The sequence below is a fragment of the Streptopelia decaocto genome (genome assembly GCF_964273445.1).
Source record: "Streptopelia decaocto genome assembly, chromosome: 1".
Taxonomy (NCBI): domain Eukaryota; kingdom Metazoa; phylum Chordata; class Aves; order Columbiformes; family Columbidae; genus Streptopelia; species Streptopelia decaocto.
In genome coordinates, this window is record NC_138663.1 from 81599583 (window position 1) to 81608292 (window position 8710).

Genomic DNA, 8710 nt, shown 5'->3' on the forward strand with positions numbered 1-8710 from the left:
GCTCTTTGAAAAACTAAGCATATAATGAAAACAGTGCCATTTTGAAAATTCTGAAGTTATGCACTTTATTTCCATTACAGGTGCCAAACACTAATTACTGCAGGGTTGTGAAAACACACAGCAACATCTTGTTGTCCTGTGCTTTGCAAGGTTACTAGGAGGTGATAACAATGCCTTTTGTGAGGCCAGTTCAGTCTAGTTTCAGTAAATGCAGTTCCACATGAGGAAAGTTATTACTGCAGCTCACAGCAGAAAGAGACAGGCTAAGTTCCCAGTGGGGTTATACAGGGGATGGGTCAAGCCCCTGGTTCATAGCCTTGGTAGTTGACATGTGGAGAAAACACTCAAATAGCCAACCTCATTTGTCCACTTGAACTATCCTCCATTTTTGGTCAGAAGTAGACCAGTAGGAAACTGGAAGGTAAGTTTACACTACTGACTGTCATCTAATAAATTGGATAATATGATGGGAGTTTGGTCTTCTACCTGTTTGTTTTGAACAAGTCTCTCTCACCTCTACTAATTTCCCCAAAGCAGCATTTTTCTTTTTGAACTGCTATTGTTTTAAAATAAGGTGGTGTGGGTTTTTGGTTGGTTTTGTTGTGGTGGTGGTTGTCTGTTTGTTCATTTGTTTTAAATGACAGATGTCAGTATACTCTGATATCCAGGGATATTGTATGAGCAAATAGTCTGTTTTGGTTCTTGGAGGTCCCTCTCACAATAATGCAATATTTACAAATGCCTCTGGATGTAAATTCTTAAAACTGAGCATAGCTGCTCTGAAGGGTTGGTAATCCATTTCTGTTGATAAAGGATCATCAAGTAGTTAAAGTGTAGACCACCTTCTCAAGTAGCATGGTCCTAAGCCAGACTGAAACATTGTGTATCACTAGGAACAGCTACATCCCACCATGAAATATTAACATGCGTAATGATAATAATCCAAAAAATCAAAACCATCTGTAGGCTGACCTCAAATTATACCTCACAGACCAAACCTACACTATTTTTTTCATTTTTCATTTTATTTATATAGTATCAGGAATATAGAGAACCTAATTTCAAAATCTTGGAAGTTCTAATTACTGAGGATATATGGCTAGAAATTGATGGTTTATTATGAAACTACTTTGTTAGTACACATTGTTTAACTCCATCCTGCTTCCTCTAGCCTAATCAAAATTGTCATTGCTACAAGGTATACCAAGGAGACAGAGAGAAAGAACTTTCGACAGGAAAAAAATCAAATAAAAGAAACAATAAATAACCCCAAAGGAACATAACCTAAATTAAAGGTGAAATTCACATTTTCCTGAAAAGCAATTGTAAGTTTTAGTACATTAACACTGTCACAGAGGTGATCTGACCAAAATAAGTAATTAGAGAAAGTTGAATATTTTGATTTTTAGAGTTGGATTTGTTTATTTTTGCAAATCTAACTGAAAAAAAACTTTTTTTTATTTTCAATAAAGGAGGTGACTGGGCATAGAAAAGGTAAATCGGTTGTCTTAAGTTATCGCAGTGGCTTGTGAAATGTCAGCAATAGAACATATCCTCTGAGTCACTGGTTTCTGCTTTCAAAAAAAATCCAGAAAATTCATGTGAAGCTTTCAGTTCTATTCAGTCTGTGCTCAAAAAAAAAAAAAAATATTTCTTCTTCTTCATAGGATTTCTCTGTGCAGAGCTTTCTGTAGTTCCATGCAAAAGCCCGTGCTAGAACAGTGAACAGTGATGCTTGGTATCCAAAAATCTTGTCCCTCCTAAGGACAAATATAGTCTCAATCACATTCATGTAAAAGTTCAACTCAATTCAGTACAAATCCGGCATAAAAGTTTATATCTACTCCAATCCAAATTATTTCTTTTTTGCACTCTCAAAGCAGAGTGTATTTCACCTCTGTAGAATAGAATTCAATGCCAAAGCGGTATTATCAACAATATTAAATACACATAGTTTTATTATGCCAAATGTATTTAACAGAAATCCTTAAACAAAAAAGATTATATGCTCATGTGAACTGAAAAGAACAAAGAATGTTGGATAAGTTGTATAAAAGCTCAGTTTCTTTTAATAGATCCATGAGTCTCCTTTTCCTTTTTTGTGTTTTTCAGTATTTGAAATAGCCACAATAAATGCAAAAAGCCTGCAACTTTCTTCAGGGACTTTCTCTGAAGGACAGTATTTCCCTGATGTGGAGGTAAAACATTCAAAGTTTATAACTCAATAGGAAACATCTAGTGAATGAAATCAGAAATGACAAAATGTTGTTTTAAAGATGAAGAAAGGTAGGGGAGAGATCCAGACTTGCTAGAAAAATAGCTAATTAAAACTCCCTGATGGACTCTGACATTTATACATAGTGATGAGCTGTTATCTGAGATTTAATCTTGGATTCTTTTGAAATAATTATTACTCCTGGGAAGAAAAAGGAGATGGATGAGATGGTATGTTTTGGTAGGAGGCCATCAGGTCTTCATTTCTGGGCTAGGTTTGTCATCATTCTGAAGCAAAGAGTTAGGTACCAGCCTGGTTTCAGATTATTTTCCCACTAAAACTACTGCCACTCTAATTTTTTGCAAGCATATGTCAGTAGAAAAAGGAGCTAGAGACTGAAGGATTACAGTGTTTAATTTACCTTATTTGCCCTTAAGCATTTCTTGGGATTTGAGAGATGACTGCAGACAGAAATCCAGAAGGTACTGAACACATCTATAGCACAACAGGCAGGATGCTCTCTGCCATGCTTCATCCATCTGTTGGCCCAAAGTTTTCACCACCAAATTCTGGGCTGTTTTAATGTCTTTGTCCTCTTCAAGGAAAAACTTGAAAATTTTTGATGCAAAAAGATAGTGACTTTTGAGTTTGTTTTGTTAGTGTGTTTGAGTTTTGTGTGTGCATTGTTTTTTGTGGGGACTTGATTGGTTGGTTGGTTTTGGTTGGGGTTTTTGTGTGTTTGTTTGTTTAATAATTATTAGTATACTGAAATGGCTCCTTTGAGGTAAAGAAAGCTGTGGAGATTTGTCGAATGAGATTTAGCTTCCCTTGCAGGAAGGCTAAATGAGATACAAAGGTCAGAGCCAATATAATGCACTGACACATTTCCAAAGCTGTCACTATATTTCAGATGGAAATGTGGCACGTGCTTTGTGTTCCATGAGTTATTCCTTCTGCCTGTTTAGTCCAGGTCTCAAGTCAGAAAATAATGTCTATGTTGTCCAGAGCTCATTTGCTTCCACTCACACATTTGAATGTCTGTTTGCCATTTAGATGGCACAGAGATATTTAAGGCTGTGTTCCACTCTGTGCTTACTTGGGGATCCAGAGGGGAAAGTTTGTTGCTGAACACTCCATCACCCTCCTCAGATTACATGATGCCACCTTGTGTTACTATGGCTGAGACTGGCCACCTCACATCACTAGCCACTGAGGAAGGGGTAGAACAGTCTCCTGAGGCTCCTTCAGCCTCCAGAAAGATATTTCAAAAAACTAGTTACTGTATCTCAAAGAAAAGCTTCTAATGCAAATGCTTTTTAAGAAGAAACATACCACCTCAGTGGGGTTTGCAAGCCTTGTATCTGCATCATCATGGATCTTTAATGTGACTTGCCAAGACATGTTCTTGGCCACACCACTCAGCTGACCAACAACTCCAGCTGCAGATGATGTCTCTTAAGCTATCATCTGCACTTGATTTACAGCCACAAGCATGCTTTTCAACTTCAATGCAGAAAGGCTATGGACTTTTCACACGTTTCTTCATGGATTTGATCCAGTTGCTTCCATGACCCAGTCTGAACTTTAAACACAAAGAGCACAAAAAGCATGTTGTTTTCAACATGCAATTACTGTGGCTATGAAGTTCCAAGAAGGAAATAAGATGCTTCTAATTACTTGAAATGAACTTGTAGCAATGGAAGACTTTCACAGTAGTCAGCAAAAGTTTTTAGAACTACCAAAGACTGGTGAATGTATCAACAACACTGTTGAGACGCAATTTTCTGAATTATTTTTTTCTTTTCAAATACAAAGTTGTACAGCAAGACATGTCTAGAATACATAGCAATTCACACCCTAAAGACATTCACTGAGACTAAGTTCAGTTTTCAGACTGCCTTACGACTTTGATGCTGAGCAAATAAATTAATGAAGACCTGTTTCATAGTTTACTGAACTAAACTGTTTTATTAATAAAAATCATTCCTACTATGTTTTCAGTAAATTTTGGATCTGAATCTTTACTCTTATACTTCTCCTCCCTTTATCAGATGCAAGGAATGCCAGTTTACTGCCCCCCTAATCCCTTTTCATATTTCTATGGCATATCATGTTAAATATGTATACAACTCCTGGCATAATGGGAGCCTGAACTCCACAGCTTGGAGACAGTAGGCATTAAAATGAGAAATTAAGATTTATAATCTCATCCAAAAGGCACAGTGAATCCATATCACACTAGTCATAACTGAGCCTATCTAATTGCCCAACTGCCTTAAAAGAATTGCTGACTTTATTCTACTAGTAGGTAGACAGTGCTTTGTAAAAGCTGTCACCACAGTTCTTAAGAGACCAGCTTCCTATCATTCTCATGACACAGGGATTTTCTTGAGGTCCTGTGTCATGGATCAAAAACAATACTTGAAGATGGGTGAGTGTACTCTTCAGTGGATAAAGAACTGGCTGCATGGCTGGGCCTAAAGAGTTGTGATGAACGGAAAAAAATCCAGTTGGTGGCTGGTCACAGTGGTGTTCCCCAGGGCTCAGTATTGGGGCCAGTTCTGTCTAATCTCTTTATCAATGATCTGGATGAGAGAATTGAATGCACCTTTAGTAAGTTTGCAGACAACACCAAATTGGGTGGAAGTGTTGATCTGCTTGAGGGTAGGAAGACCATACAGAGGGATCTGTACTGGCTGGATTGTTGGACTGAGGCCAATGAGGTTTAACAAAGCCAAGTGCCAGGTCCTGCACTTGGGACACAACAACCCCAGGCAGTGCTACAAGCTTGGGGAAGATTGGCTAGAAAGCTGCCTGGTAGAAAAGGACCTATGGGTGTTGATTAACAGCCTGCTGAATATGAGCCAGCAGTGTGCCCAGGTGGCCAAAAAGGTCAAAAGCATCCTGGCTTGTATCAGGAATAGTATGGCCAGCAAGACTGGAGAAGTGATTGTGCTGCTGTACTCAGTGCTGGTCAGGCCCCACCTTGAATAATGTGTTCAGTTTTGGGCCCCTCATCATAAAAAGGACATTGCAGTACTAGAGAGAGTGCAGAGAAGGGTGATGAAGCTGGTGAGGGGTCTGGAGCACAAGTCTGATGAGGAACGATTGAGGGAGCTGGGGCTATTTAGCCTGGAGAAAAGGAGGCTGGGGGGAGACCTTATTGCTGTCTACAGCTACCTGAGAGGGGGTTGTAGCACAGAGGCTGTTGGTCTCTTGTCCCAAGTAGCAAGTGATAGGACAAGAGGAAATGGCCTCAATTTGTGTGAGGGGAGGTTTAGATTGGATATTATGAAAACATTTTTCACAGAAAGGGTTGTCAGGCATTTGAACAGGCTGCCCAGGCAAGTGGTGGAGTCACCATCCCTGGAGGTGTTTAAAAGGTGTTTAGATGAGGTTCTTCGGGACGTGGTTTAGTGTTAGAATTAGGTTAGTGTTGGATTTGATGATCCTGATGGTCCCTTCCAACTGAAATTATTCTATGATTCTATGAACCTTTCATTGTCACAGGTTTTAAGTCTTGTGACTGCAGAGAGAGAGCAAAAAATGACCTAAATATTCGTGAGGCTGCAATAAAATTGCCAATTGAGACTATCTCAAGAATTCTTTTAAAGCTTATGTTAGACTACTGTGTGGATATGGCAATGACTAAGTCTTACAGGACACACTAAAATCTGGAGATTCAGTTCAAGAAGAACTGTCATATCTTGAAAATAAATCTTGACTCCTATATGTCATCACTCCTCACAAAGCGAAGTGATGGTATTGCATAATTTGAACACACAGAGACACACAAATACTAGCTGATAAAAGCATTTTTAATTGGTTTATTTTTTTCACATGGATAATGTATTCTTTAAAGAAAGCATAGCTTGTCATACAAAAGAGGAAAAGGAAAATCCTTTTCTGGAACATGATGTTAGCTTGCCCTCCTCTGAGTGGACAGTAGACTAGGTCCCTTCCAACCTAGGTTATCTTGCAATTCTATGAGAAATTTTAAATATTTGCCTCTACAGCATGCCTCACCCAGACATCCTGCCATGGAAAAGAGGGTGGTAACCATCTGAAGACCCTCTGATGCTAGGATTAAAAAAGAAAATAAAAATCAAGAAGCAGCTCCTCTCAAAAAACTGAGTTCCCCTTCCTCTGGACTAAATAAATTGAAAGAGGTGAGGGTCCTGTTCCTACCAGAATGATTAACCTACATCAAGACGCTTTTTTCGAAAGCAACTGTTTTTCTCCAGTTTTGTTGATAAAAAAATTTCATGAACATTGACACTACAGTTAGATATTCGTGGGAGGGGTGGGGGGGCAGGGAGGCTCATTATTAAAAGCTTTTTCTAACAAATTGTCTCCTACCTGTTCAAACATCTGAAGACAGGTCCACACCACCATAGTAATCTTCAGACCAATCATATCCCTTTAAAAAAGTCATTAGGATAACAACAAAAGTCATTAGGATAAAAGTCATAGGGATAACAACAAAAATTGTCAGTACTGAGGCTTTGGCAACTCATGCTGAGCTGCTTTTCCCCAAAAGCTGCCACCATCTTGGGTCTATTAACCTGTCTTGCACTCTTCTAACTAAATTAATGACACCATTTAAGGCCTGTGTGTTTTCTTTCTCTACCCTTCTATGTAGGCAACTTCTCACTTTCAATTCAGTCAAAAAAATAATCTTCTTTCCAAGTCAAAACCCATTCTTTCCAAGACATTTAACAGAAGACTTCAAAGTATGTTACTTAAATCAAGTTCCTTGGCACTGAGAGATTTACTTTCTCTTCCATGTATTCCATCTAGTGTTGAGCAAATAGCTAGCACCAGACAGGATTAGGGCTGTAATACTTGGCACACCTCAAATTTTGGCCTCTATGCAGAAAAAAAAAAATCTAAAATAAAATCTTCCTGTTGCTTGTTACTTCCCTTTTCTTCTGGTGAATTTTCCTGTGATGGCATCATGCACAAATTTTCATCATTGCATTACGGCAGTCTATTTCCTTATTCTCGCTCATGATAATGAGAATTTATCTTAGGGCAACAGAAAAGCATAGCCTCATAATTAGCATCTTCTTAGCACTATATGTTGAAAGGAAAAGGATTGATTAGACAATGAAAGCAAATTATATTATTGCTTCTAATATCAGCTGTTTCTGGTGAATGGGAAAGCTGAAAGTACACAAACTCTATTGTCTCCAGTCACTAGCTTTGCTTCTTCTCCACTGGCAATTGTTCCTTGTCCATAGGAAGTCAGCTAACCATCCTGAAAAGACCACCTTATATAATGCTTAACAAAATTTCTTTGTATTTTGGAAACAAACACTTAACTGGTGATGGGAGGGGGCAAGCCAAGTGAATTTTAAAATATAGCATGTTGAAACTAAGCTTTGTGGCTTTCTCACTGAGATCACAGTTGCTCCACTGTTCTTTTCCTGTCCTCGGTGGATTTTTGCCCTAAGAAAAATTAGCCAGACACAACACTGTGAATAGAGAACAGAAAATTCACCCAAGAGCTGCTTGTCATTTCACTGTCCTAGTTGGCAGTGCTGAAAGTCATACTGAATTGGATCCATGAGTTCATCAGTCTGTGAAATAATAGCAAGAATAGTGGTGGCTCTCTAATGACTGACTGATGTTTCTTTTTTTTCATTTTACATACCAAAATGATCTAGTACATGAATCATAGAATAGTTCGGGTTGGAAGGCATCTTTGAAGGTCATCTAGTCCAACCACCTGACAATGAGCAGGGACATCTTCAACTAGACCAGGTTGCTCAGAGCCCCATCCAGTCTGGCCTTGAATGTTTCCGGGGATGGGGCATTTACCACTTCCCTGGGCATCTTGCTCCAGTGTTTCACCACCCTTATTGTAAAAAAATTCTTCCTGATGTCTGGGTGCGACCATCTAGCCAGTTCCTCATCCACCAAAATATCCATTCATCAAAACCATACCTCTCCAATGTAGAGAGAAGGATGTTATTGGGGGACTGTCAAAGGCTTCACAGAAGTCCAGATAGATTACATCTGTAGCCCTTCCTTTGTCCACTTGTTGGAGTGAATAAAGGACTCAGCATTCCAATTCAATGTGAATCATGCAAAGCCATTTATTACAGAAACAAGCCTCCTTATATATGCAACTATTCTCTGATCACACGTCCATGCTCCAAGCATGCCTTCGCTAATTGGATATCATCTATGTTCACGAGCTGTCTACGTGCTGAAGTCTCACTGCCGATAGGTCTGTTGATTTACACCACGTTCGGGCCTTGTTATTTCAGAGTTGCTTCTCTCCCACGGCAGGTCCTGTTCCCAGCCTTGAAATTCCTGGCTGGTTCAGTAACAAATCTCCATCTAACAGCAACCCCTCCACAATTCCCCCTTTTTTCTTCTTGAACCAGCCAGGCCCCATTCACAGTGTGCTGAATCATCTTTGAAATACACTACAATATACAGCACATGATTAACACAATAATTACAGTTACATATAATGCAATTAAG